Below are 13600 nucleotides of genomic sequence, written 5' to 3'. Positions count from 1 at the left end.
AGTCTGTTCATGCCTCGTCAAGTCTGTTCATGTCAAGTCAAGTCTTTTCATGCCTCGTCAAGTCTGTTCATGTCAAGTCTGTGTCTCGGTTTATTGTTTGGATCACACTGTAAATAAACTGCACTTGGGTTCCTCACTACGCTTGCCTTCAGTGGACTGATTCGTTACAAATATTTGGCAGTGAAATTGCATTTTTATATTTCATATATTTATTATTTACAAATACTAAATGTTAAGATTCAGAACATGACCTGCTATATTCTTTATGACTCCTATACTGTATAAACATAAGGATACATTTGGAATGGTGTTAACAAAACTCTGTGGCATTTGAAAAATTCTTTCCATTATTTTAGAGATGTTCTAGAGGCCAGATGGGTGTCGTCTTGATTGTTGTTTGGTTTGCTAAATTAGAAACCCATTAAAAAGCCATTCTGTGCATTTGAATTGAATCAGGCATATCAAAGCACAAAGCCAAATTTTTCAAGTTAAATAGATTACAGTGCTATCATGGTGTATGAACATGCATATGCAAATTAACTTAAGATGCAAACACTGTTTCAGAAGCCCTTTTGTTTGACTAAGCTGAAGTCGTGCATGGGCGAACATACTCCAGAAAACAAACAACCACACTTTACCCAACTCGAACACCATGTATGTTGTTAGCTCCTGCTTATAATTATTCCTAGGATGCTAATGCTCTCAAGAAACCCTTGAAATACCCTACAACATGTAGAGTGTGTGCAATGTGTGCAAGCAAATGCAGCTGTAGCGCTGCTTCTCTAGTGTTGTCAAAGCTCACAGAAAACAGTGAACTGCAGGGGGAGGTTTACAGTCCGTGATGAATGACCTGCCCGGTTCACTGCCACAACTCTAAACGCTTTCAGCACATGCAATTCTATAAGAGCTTCCTCCCTCCCATTCCTGCAGGAAGTCAATGCCCCCTTACCCCTCCAGTGTAGCCAACAACAACTGGAAGTGAACTACGGTCAGCCCTCTGTGGTTGGGTTCCTGGGTGTCAAGAATTAGACGCTCTTTGGAGACTTCCTCCCAGACCTTCTGCTCTTTGATCTGGATCCCACTTTGCTGCCAAGCACTATACAATGAGCGCTGCCTTTTTGTCTCTGCTCACTTTTAAAGGAATATTGCACCCAAAGGAAAGTTCTGTCATCATTTATTCACCCTTGTGTTGTGCCAAAACAAGGGTATTAAGACCTTTTTCTTTGGTGGAAAACAAAATAGTATCATAGAAATACTATGTGACTCATTTCACGTTTTTGGTATGAATTATTCAGAATGGCTTTGTGAACCAAATCAACAAGGTTCAACTCAATTATTCATTTGTTCATGAATCGGACATACCTGCTCACAAGAACTCACAAGAATATTACTTGCTATCTTACTATATTATTACTTACTATCTTTTTTAAATATCTCCTTTATTCATTGTAACTGCAGTGAAGAAGAATGGCCTGTACATTCTTTAGAACTCTTTTGTGTTCCACTGAAATAAGTGAGTCACAGATTTGAAACCACATTTAATTATGACTTTTTATGCTTTTCCATTAAAAAGTGAACATCTGTTAGTACAGACAAGTTCAGCCTGCAGATTTAAAGGTGTTCCTCAGCCCCTTGTTTTACAAGATGCTTTTGCACTATGGTAAATGTGCATAGCTCACAAGACAAGGGCAAAACAGAACAACTAGAACATGCATCTTATATGACACCTCCATGGCTTGTGGCATGTGCTATGAGCCGTGAAGGTACCTGCAGTCCGTGGGATTTTGTCCTCCACTCTAATTTAATCTTGTTCATGTAACATCTTATCTAATCTAGTTCCCCACCAGCTGCCTGTCAGAGAAGCATATGCTTATCCACCCCCTTCGCTGCCAGTGTAAACAGCCTATAAACCTGTGTTTAATTAAAGCATTGCCCTGGATTACACATCCCCGAGGCTGACCTGACAGTGGCATGCAGCAATAACTTTGGACAGGATTGGCTCGATGTTGGAAGGGTAAGTCACCTGCCATTTCTCTTCTATTTGCTTTAGGCTGGACAAGGAATAAAGGAATGAATCTTCAATGGGATGTGGTGTCTAAAGCTTGAAATGCTTGTGGACACACTCTGATATTACAATGAACAAAATCAGTATGAAAATATTTGGCCTAGAGAAATGTCTGTGGATGAGTTTGCTTGAGATGAATGACAGAGCCAATTTAATATGTATATGGTTTGTTTAGTTTCAAATAGGCCTTTGGAAAGATAAAACACTCTGGAACAGCTTTGGAAATGACTGCTTTTAGAAATGCTTGTAATTATGTTAAAGCAGTCATATCATGAACAGTTATTGAAACCAAAATGTAAAAATGATTCATTTGGAACTCATGAACTGAAGGATTTTAACATAAGGGAGAGTGGCTGAATCGTGTGTATGTTCAATTTATTTGTGTCTGGGTTATCCTTTAATAATATCCTCTTCATGAAGCTTACAATACATTGAATAAACCATTTTTTATTATAATGAATTCGTAAAGGGGACATCGGATGCAAGATTCACTTTTACATGGTGTTTGAACATAAATGTCACACAGACAGGCCCCTCCCTCGACTATTGACAGACACTGCCGTTTTAGCATAGACCTGCCCTGAGTGAGCTGTAAACAGTCCCGTCATTGTTTCGACGCCAGAACAGGCTTAGACAAGAATGTATTTTATGCGACTGAGGTGTTTTGTTGTTGGATATAATAATGAACATAGCAGTCATCATTTACTCCCGATATCTGAGCCGCTGAAGACGCAGTGAATTACGTGTTTTTGAAAGGAATGTGCAACCGATCTTCCTAAATACGTTTATATTTGTGCAAATCATTCGTGATCCAGCTTCACCTCCAGAAGAAGTAAGTATACGTTTTTTATTTATTTATTATTTTTAATTATGAATCTTTGCAAATCACCTTTCCTAATAAAGTGCTAGTTAGCAAGTTCCACAACGAATGCGGCTAAAGTCTCAGAGAACTGCTCTCCCCACGGAAGAGAGGGGCGGGGTGAGCAGTAGCCAATTATCATTTAAAGGGACATGCACCAATACGGAGCGCTGTGAACAGAGCTGTTTTTGACAAGGTAAAAAGGGTGTTGTTTTACACTAACACTGAGAAATTTTAACCAAAGTATGTTATAGACTTTTCATGAAGACCTCTAGACATGCATTTTTGAATGCTGCAGTTACTGTTTAGTGCAGTTTAGTGTTATAATTAACAAAATCAAATGCAATGTATTACTTCAAATGTCACAGAGTTCAGCAAATCAGTAACAATGAGTATTATTTTTTCCTTGATCTTGGATCCTATGAAAGCTAATTGCTTTTAGATAGCGTATTGCGGAAAGAGTTGCCACAGTGTTTGCACAACTAAGTGGCAGGACTTTTACTATCATTCACGCTGCCTCTATTGTGCCACCTCTCTCCTATTGAAAATGTACTGGGAAATCGCGGTTGCTGCATACTGTGTAAATCGGCTTTTATTCTTCCCCTTCTGTCCTACATGACTCGTAATTGCCAGTAGGAAAATGCTGTGTGATTATAAATAAGAATTGTGCCGTTGTAAACCTCAGTCTGTGCTGGCAGTGAGCATTGATTGCTTCCTGTCTACATGACATGCTGTATGAAAACTCGGGCGTTATTAGATTTCGCTGTTTAATTGTATTGCCTCTGCAAGCAACCCGTTCTCATCAATCTGCGTATAAATAACACGATTTACACTTTCTAATTGCGTGTAATGCATACGCCAAATGCCAGTTTTGCGTGCATATGATACGCCAATCCTTCACATTAACTTCGGTGGAGAGCAGATGTGTCCAAATACCACGCGTCATCTTCAGCGGCAGTGACGTCACCAGCGAGGCGCAGTTCGTCCAGTTCACCTGATGTGTGTACACCTTCAAAAAGGTAAGGGCAACGATCTTTTTTTTGTATGAGATCATGTGGTTAACTTTATTATTTTAATTATTTCAGTGTTATTGCATCATGTTACAACTGTTTTTAAAGGGGTTTTCTGTTGCATTTTTCTTAGTTACCTCTATGCAAATAAATTTGTATAATCAACTGCTTTTTTTGTTTTCATTCTTTTCATAGTGGCACAAACTGGAGAGAGACTGCTGTTCTGGGCACTATGTTTATCTGGGAAAAGTTTGACATATCAATAAACATTGGAAAATGACTACAAAATGTGTGATTCATGATGGGTTTTTTTTCTTTTTTTTTCTTTTTTTTCTTCTATAGTTCAACTGGCAGATCTAAGGGGGTCGGGGGTGTAAGCAAATTAAAAAATGTTTTTGGACACATCTGCTCTCCACCGAAGTTAATGTGAAGGATTGGCGTATCATATGCACGCAAAACTGGCATTTGGCATATGCATTACACGCAATTAGAAAGTGTAAAGTCGTGTTATTTATACGCAGATTGATGAGAACGGGTTGCTGCAAGATATCAAGAACCAGAGAAGACGCTAGTTTACCAGGCCATGCAATTATAACCACACAGCCTAATGGACTGATTGACAGACTAATTCGTAGGAACTCGTCAGTGGGGTTGTCAGTGTTTTGACAAGACAATTCATTTTTGTAAATAACACAAAAATATAGGTGTTAAGCTTTACGTCTTACAGTGGCTGTGCAGGCTGTCGTGTTCCTCAGGAGTTCTATACCCGCCATCACTTTCTTTCTTCCATTCAAAGGGGTATTTTATGTGAGTTCATTCAGTTAGATACCTGCACTGCACTTTTCATTTGACCTCGACAGCAAGACTCTTTCTATTGATCTGACTGAATCAGTCATAAATCTTAAACAATCAATACACCCTACTTGTGTTGCAGGTTTATCCTCCATAAACTGAGCTCTGCAACATTTAGTTCACCGTTAATTAAATGTAAACCTTTTAAAACGTGAAATGCATATAGAAAACAAGGATTATTTAGTAAATCAAGGTTAATTGCACTTCTTCCACAGCCGATTTTAGGTAATGATTTACTCACAAAGCAAATGGTTACCACAGTAACTGCAGGAATGACCCTCTTGACTGCTTGACTTACATTAAATTTCCCTTTTGTCTGTCTTGAATGTGGGCAGAAAGCAAAGGATGTGTATTTATGATGCAGTCCATGCTTTGCATTTTAGAGGAAGCATATCTGAATATACAGTGTTAAGGGATTAAAGTTGGTTTCCAGTAATGTACATTTTTTTTTTTTTTTTAGCATTGCATGATTGATTCTGAACATGAAATTCTGTTGCAAGTTTCATGACAACCTAATTTTTTTTGTCCACTAAAGAAGAATTTTGCATAGTTTTAGTGGATTCAATTATAGCTCAATACGTTCTCACTCTCAACTCATTACATATTGACGCTAGGTCAGGACCCCTTGCTGTTGCTTTTTGATGCACAGGGTACCATTTTAGCGTCACTTTTCGACGTGCAGTGTCCTCCATTGCTTTGCCTTTATTTAATGGTTTGCAAGCATTTTTAAAAATAGAAATCATTTTACATAAATGTAAACTTTAATTGAAGCACCTAACCCCACCTCTACCCTAAACCTACCCTCTTCTGAACAATATAAAACACGTAACAGGCAAATAAAAGTACAGTCACACTCATTTATTGCAACTGACCATAAAGAAGCAGTATACAAGTATCACTTCTTGTGATACAAGTCTTGTGAAGCTATACGATATCTTTATGCGAAGAAGAGAGTAAAACATAAGGTTTTAATTGCTGAAAATGATCCCGCTCCGTTAATGTGGTCACATCTCATACTCCCAAACATTAGCATGAGACATTAGCAATCGGTCACGAGACTGAGCTTTATGGCGAATGGAGACGATGATCGCATCTATTTGCATCTGTTTTATTGACAAATGGTAGGTTTAGGGGTAGGGGTTGGGTTACATGCTCATAATTGTTGTGACTGTTTACATTGAAAAATCACACATCAACATACATGTAATAATGGCAATATTATTGCCTAATATATAATTTAATCATGATGATTTAATTCCCAATGCCTTTTGCATTGGCATATTGACGCCAAAGGTTTCTTATTTAAAGCAATGGAGGACCCTGAATGTCAAAAATGACGCTAAAGGAGTACCCTGTGCGTCATAAAGTGACGGCAAATGGGTCCAGGCCAAGCGTCATTTTGTGACGAGTTGGGAGTGAGGATGTGTTGTGTAGCTAGATCTTGAAGATGAGGTAGTAACAAAGGCAGAGATCTATGGACCATTGACAACATTTTTGGCAGGTTATGAAAAGGTATCACTACATGAAAAAAGTAAAATTTGGGAATGGCAAACTCCTGCTTATCTTTGACTTTGTCGGTTTTGTCAGTAAGAAATGCAAAAACATGTTTATTTGTGCCTGCAGTGGTGCCTGCTATATTTGAATTAAGTTGTCTTGTGCGTTATGATCACTTGCATTTTTCGGCAAATACTGTGTAAAAAAACAAACAAAAAAAACAATAGTAAAAATATTGCTATAATGTACTGTATATTGCATACCTTTTAATATGCTAAACTATTTTTTATTTTATATTGTCTAATATAAGTCCAATATTGCAGGGCTCTCTGTTGGAGTAGAAATATCGCCATTCAGGAAATAAATTCTTCAATATGTATTGCTAAAGAAAGTGAATCTGCTCAGCATACAGGTCAGTGGTCGCTGTTGATTTCACTGCTATCAGAGACTATACCAACACCATGCCAACAGCCATTTAATATTCTATATGCATACACATCAAAAGAATATCAATAACATCTTTTTAATATGGTTTATATTTATCGTAGTTTTAGGTTTTCATAATCTGGGCCAGTCAATCTTTTCAGTGCCTTTTGGAATTTAATTTAATTGTATTATTTTGCATGTTTTGCATATTTTTAATGAATTAATAATACAATACAATGTAATAATAATTTGTTATTTAACAAAATTTAACATTTTAACATGTTATGAAGAAGAAGCTTTTATTTAAAATTTAAAATATATATATTTAATGACAGTAATAATATATTATTATAACAATAATAATATTGGAACACTGTCAGTCTCTAACAGTGTGAAAGTAAGAGCCAAAGACCAGGACAATGTTGGGAATGTTTCTCAGTTTAAATATGTGTACAAATAGCATATTTTCCCAATATTCCAACCTTTTGAGCCTCTTTCATTAAGAGTAGAAAACCATTTAAATGGGCCGTGTCTAAACATTTTGGTGCCATAAATGCCTAAAGCACGATTGATTGCTACAACAAATGCACATTTGCATTCATTTTACGCATGACTTGATTGTTCAAATTCCAAAATGAACAGTGCAAACTTTAGAAAACAAATCTGAGGAATTTGGTCAAGGGAACGGTGCTAATCGTTTCATCTATAACTCATTTTATGCAGACTGATGAATGCCGCATTTGAGAAAAAGACAGCTCTTTATGGAGGCCGAATCTGGCACTTACAGCCAAGCATGGAAAATGCAACCTTTAGATAGTGGGATAAGAGTTGCCCACTCTAGGCTGGGAATGAGGCGCTGGGACACCTCAGCAAATGTTAATTGAAATGACCTGGCAGATTTACGACAGGGAGAGAAGTCGTTAATGCCTGGTGCGATCCCGCGGCGAGCCGGATTTGAGATAAGTCCCTCAGCGGATCTTACGGAGCTTAAGAGGGATGGAGATGCCAGAGGAGAACAGCTAATGAAAGTGTTCACAATGAAGGCCACATTAGCCACTGATGCTTTCACTGTGTTATTAAAAATGACAAAGGCCGTTGAATTGAACATATGAAGGAGAGGGAGCTGGGCGCATGTAGGGTGTTATTAGGGAGATGGCAGTTAAGGAAAGCAACAGAGCTGTACATGTACTAACATGATTGACATGTACTAATAACATGTTCCTGCCCTTTTCTCCTTTATTGAGACAGAATTTTATCTGGCATGTTACATTTAAAAATAAATACAGATTACTCGAGTTTGGCAGGCGCTCCCAAGCTTCCACTGCTGCACTGCAGCAAAATGCGATGCCATTTTAAAAAAATGCATGCACACAATGCCTTGAATACACCTCTTCAATAATGAACATATTTTTAATTTGAATTAATTTATTAATTTGTTTATTTGTTTTTAGAAAGTAATTTGTCAAGTAAAAAAAAAACCTGTTGATATCTTAATGAACAAAAAATGCTTCAAGGAAATAAACAATCTTAAAGAAAAAACTAATTATTTTGGATTTATTTATTTATTAAATTATTATTAATAATTTATTTATTATTATAAAATTACTTTTATAATTTTTTTGTCTGCCAAGTCAAACTCATGACTCTCTTTTATTACTTATTATTATGACTTAACATTTAAAAAAATACTGTTTACTTTAAAATATATTTTAAAACTTTTTTGGCATTTCAAAACCATATTAAAACCAACATGAAAAGTACATTTATAAGAACCTGGCAATTGATTTTCCTTTTTTCACTGTAATTTTTCCTTTGTCGTGCGGGCACTTACAGTAAATGTCATTTTCTTGGTAATGGAATTGGTGATACCCCTTCAGGAACTCGAATGCACGGTCAGCTTTCGAGGGAGCTGATTGTCATCACTGCGAGTTACTCTCGCTGCGTATGCTCCGCTCTCGCCTGGCTGTGTTTGATGAGAGCGGCCAGGCTCGCGAACCCGCTGGCAGCGGTCCCGCTGTTGCCGAGGCACGGCGTAGACTGTTGTCATGGGGATCGCAGGTGGATTTAGAGGAGGGATCCGAGACGGGCTCGTCCTTTTCTCGGCCCTCACCCACTAGATCCGCGGCTCTCTCTCAGGGTTCGGAAACCCGCGCTGCGGTTTCTTCCCCCCGGAGAGAGAGCCAGGCTCTGCCGGATGCGCTTTTATACTTTCTGGTGCTTACGTCACCCCGCTCGTGACGTCTCGCTACTCCATTGGGCTGATTTGACACGTGCTTCAGAACGCGGTCACACAGGGGCGTTCCCAAAACGATCTCGACGCAGCGTCTCGTTCCCTCTGGGAACCATGGTTACATACGTAACCTAGAGACGTTATTCTACATAGTCACTCTATATTAGTTTTTATAACTCAATTAAAGTCCAGTGTGGTTACTTTTGGTGTGCAGATGTTCTTTTATAACTTATTCAACACTGAAAAGGTCAGCATGGGCCAAAACACTGGTATGCGCAGTGCTTATGCTTAAATACATGTCATTTTTTCCACTCAATTGCACTCTCTCTAATTGTGATGAGTAATAGTGAATAGATCATGCTGTGTGGTTGCTGTCATGCATTTGATGGTGTCCCATTTCCATCCTATATTTAGAAGTCTGGATGAGAAAAGGGCAAAGACAGGCATATTCAATTTAAACAACTCAAATGTCACAGAACATTACTTAATGCCCTGCCTTTGGTCTTATGCCTTTTGACCTGCTTGCCGGTGGAGACGGCATTGATGAGACCATGCACGGTGCTGCTGTTTTTGGGCTATGGCAGAATGGGGTGGGGAGAAAGGATAGGACTCTCAGTTAATCAACCAGGAGGCGGTGAAAGCAATGTTTCATTAAAAAAGCTGACAAACTGGAGCCGGAGAAATTGATGGTTCATAATTGTGCAAGGGTGTCTGCCTGGAAAGTAATGCGGTTATGAAGTCTGTGCCCTGAGAAATTACACTGCGTCTGTAATCACAGTGGCAGCTGCTCACAGTGCTGGTGGAGGTGAGGAAGGGGAAACTTAAGGGGGAAAAAAGATTCAACTTGTGTACAGGGTTTTTCTGTTGTCTCCTATTTTTTTTACACTTTTATACTGACCTTCTATTTCTATGACGTAACCTAACTTATATCTAACACACCGCACTTACTATAATGGTTTCATATAATATTGTGTACCTTTCAAAAGTTGGGATTGGTACGATTTTTATTTAATAATGTTTCTAAAATAAGTCTCTTATGTTTATCCAAGACTACATTTATTTAATCAAAACTGCAGGAAAAAGTAATATTGTGAAATATTGTTGCAATTTAAAATACAGTTTTTATTTGAATACATTTTAAAATGTATTTGTTCCTGTGATGGCTAAGATTAATTTTCAGCACCCATTACTTCAGTTTTCAGTGACACATTATCCTTCAGAAATCATTGCAGAAATGAATATGCTGATTTGATGCTATCAATGTTCAAAGCAGCTGTGCTGCATAATGTTGTTTTGAATGTTTTTCTGTAAAGAATTCCGTGATGAAAAGAAAGGTCAAAAGAACAGCATTCATTTGAAATACATTTTTTTTGTAACATTTAAATGTCTTTACAGTTACTTTTGATCAATTTCGCAAGCTGGTCCAAAACTGTGTAATGACCTCCCTCATAGTATTAGATCCGTTAACTCACTACTGGTTTTCAAAGCTGTGTTAAAAGCACATCTTTTAAAGACTAATGAGGAGTTGTTGTGATGCAGGTTTATTTTATTTAAATTGTATCCATGTTGTTATGTGATTTGTGTTGTTATTTGAGACTATGCTTGTTTTTATGTAATTTTATTGTGATATTGTGAAGCACTTTGGGCAACCTGGTGTTGCATTAAACTGTGCTATATAAACAAACAAACAAACAAACAAACATTTAATCCATCCTAGCTGAAGAAAAGCATTCATTTCTATTTTTTATTATATTTTTAATCTATTTAGTTGAAATAATGTCATTTTAATATTGATCATTTATCGGTTATTGTCCATAACATGAAACTAATTATTTGCTTATCAAAATGACCGGATTGTGCATTGCGAACTTCAGCTTCTTGTTTTGAGCTGGTTTAGTTTTCAGTGTAATGACTGGCTGACTGCAAATTATCTATTGCATCTGCTATATTAGTATCTCCAATGTTCTCCATTTAAATTGCAGTGAGAATATTACTAGAAGAACCTACTTCTAAAACTAGAAGAGCGTCTATTTTAAGTTACATGTTTGATATGGAATATACAAGACTAAATATTAATGTTTCATATGCAGGGTCATTTGAAATAATCATACCAGCAGCAATTGTCGCAGATAATCTTCTCTCTTCAGGACTTGATGGTTCTTGAGGTCAGTAGAGTGCTGGAAAAAATTAGACAATGCCTTGTTTCATTCTGTGTTGCACCAATAACAATTGCCAGGATCGGAATGAAAGGTCAAAGGGTAGATCTCTTAGCTTTACAATTACAGTAAACCTGAGACTGATTTGTTCTGTTTTAATTAAGCCCTTGTGAGTTCGGCCTCACGGATGCTGAGGAGAGCTACACGCGGGTAGCTGCATGTTGCTAGGAGACAGATTTCTACTCTGCCCTGATGAAATTTACAACGCCCTGCAATTCATTATTATTCCATTCCCTTTCATTTCCCCCACATTATTTTGCGCATTTCTTATTTTGGGACTGAATCTGACCTTTTTATTACACTTTCCTCAGGGGAATACAGTTCTCAGCCATGTCTAATAGACTGGGATGGAAATGGATTGTACTACTGTAGAAACTACTCTCACTTTTTGGAATACTGTATAAGCAATGTGGGATTTCTGGATTGAGATCTGTGGGTCTCGTGTTAATGTAGCCGTCAGCGGTCATGATTTGTTCCCTGATTTAAAAGGCAGAGTGCTTGCCTTCTCTATTGAGGATGTTCATTATTAATATCACCAATCCATCCATAATATGCATTGCAGGCTGCGGAGAATGTTCTTTGAGTACACGCATTACATTGTCTGTGTACGCTCAAAGGACATGTGATAAACAGGAGGTTGATGTTTCCTGAGCTGTCTTTGATTGCACCATCACCTCAGCTAAATGTACACAATCTTTTGACTGTGGCTGGCTACGACTGTCGTCAACCTTGTATATTTCAGTATATTACAATATTTGATGTCATTGCTCTATAGTGTTCAGTCATTCGTATTTATGATTTCTTTTAAATCAGTACCTATTGAAGATTGGATGGTGGTTTTCAGCTCTGCCCAGCAACCCTGCTATAGATAATGCTTTCCAATAAAACATGAATTCATGTTGCAGAAAAATATGGTAGCCTATTCAGTGGTACTTTTTTAGTCTAAAGATTTGTTTTTCCAATAAATGCTATTTCAGATCTTTTTTTTAATTTATTTATTTTTTTACTTTCTGTTCATCATAGTTTCTTGAGAACCAAATCAGCATTTTAGAATTATTTCTGAAGGATCATGGGACAGTGAAGACTGGAGTAATGACTGTTGACAATTCAGCTTTGTGATCACAGGAAAAAAAAAACATCTTAAAATAAAAGATTTTTAATTGTATACAAAATTCTGACTTTTTTCTCGCAATTGCGATCACAATTATGACATTTTTTTTCTCAGAATTGTGAAATATAAACTCGCAATTGTGACTTTTTTTTCTCAGAAGTTTATCTCACAATTCTGATTTTTTGATATGCAACTGCGAGTTATTAAATCAGAATTGTGAGATATAAACTAGCAATTCTGAAAATATATCAATTCTGAAAATATATCAGTCTTTTTATCTCTTCAGAACTGGACTTTGTAACTCGCAATTGCATGTTATAAAGTCATAATTGTGATATATAAACTGAGATAACTCGCAATTACCTTTTTTATTCAAAGAAAAAAAAAAGAATGAATAAAAAATAAATTGAATTGCTGAATCCTGAACCTCAGTATCAGGGCTGCAATGCGGACCAGATCAGGGCGTTATGGGCCTGTAACTGGCTGGGGCCTCCGAAGTGTCAGTCTGTGCGGCCAAAGTAATCTGACCATTTGGGCCCCTAGGGTAATAAATACATATAGTGCCTATATATCCCCTCTGTGCATAGCATGAGCTGACTAATACCAATTAATTTTTTTCCCTCCCTTGAGCCAATTCATGTAGGAAAAGGAGTCTGTGACAAGGTTAGGGGCCATGAGCTCAGTATGTGGGTTGCCTTGAGTTATTCTGTAGAGCTTTGAGACATGTTTACTAGGCCAGGATGGTCTGATAGATAGCTTGTGATTTTCTAGTGCTGAGAAATCATTACTGTTGTCATTCTTTCTTCCCATCACCCATCCTAGTCAGGCCTAGCAATTACATTACCCTCCCCGGTAATTGCATAACCGCTAGCGAAGGTAAATTGTAGTCTTTAAAGAGATTGCTATGTTTTGTAATACCTTAAACTGCTCGCTCTTTCCCCTCTCATTCGTTCATCACCACCGTTTAGGAATATTGTGTTTTTTTTTCTTTACGATTACATCCAAGATTGCCCATCATCCAATGCACCATCGCATTACACTAAATTGTCCGACACTGTTCAGACCGAACCTCTGTTCCAGACCTCCCCTTGTCGCTCTCAGGAAATTGGTGGCGCACATTCCCCACAGGACTTTCCTCTGTGCCAGCGTGCAGTCTGAAGAAATAAGATCACATCTCAATCTTTCTCTCTCTTGATTAAAAATTTATTCACAATGTGTTTTCATTCACCTCCCTCCACAAACAGCATGGAGCAAAAGGGGTGAGCGAGGACACTTGGTTGCTTATGGGCACACAGGGACAGAGGAGGTGAACTGCATCTTCATTACGTTTCAAACTG

Source organism: Sinocyclocheilus rhinocerous, unplaced genomic scaffold, assembly GCF_001515625.1.
Source record: "Sinocyclocheilus rhinocerous isolate Xijiao unplaced genomic scaffold, SAMN03320098_v1.1 scaffold781, whole genome shotgun sequence".
Taxonomy (NCBI): domain Eukaryota; kingdom Metazoa; phylum Chordata; class Actinopteri; order Cypriniformes; family Cyprinidae; genus Sinocyclocheilus; species Sinocyclocheilus rhinocerous.
Note: the sequence above shows the minus strand (reverse complement) of the source record.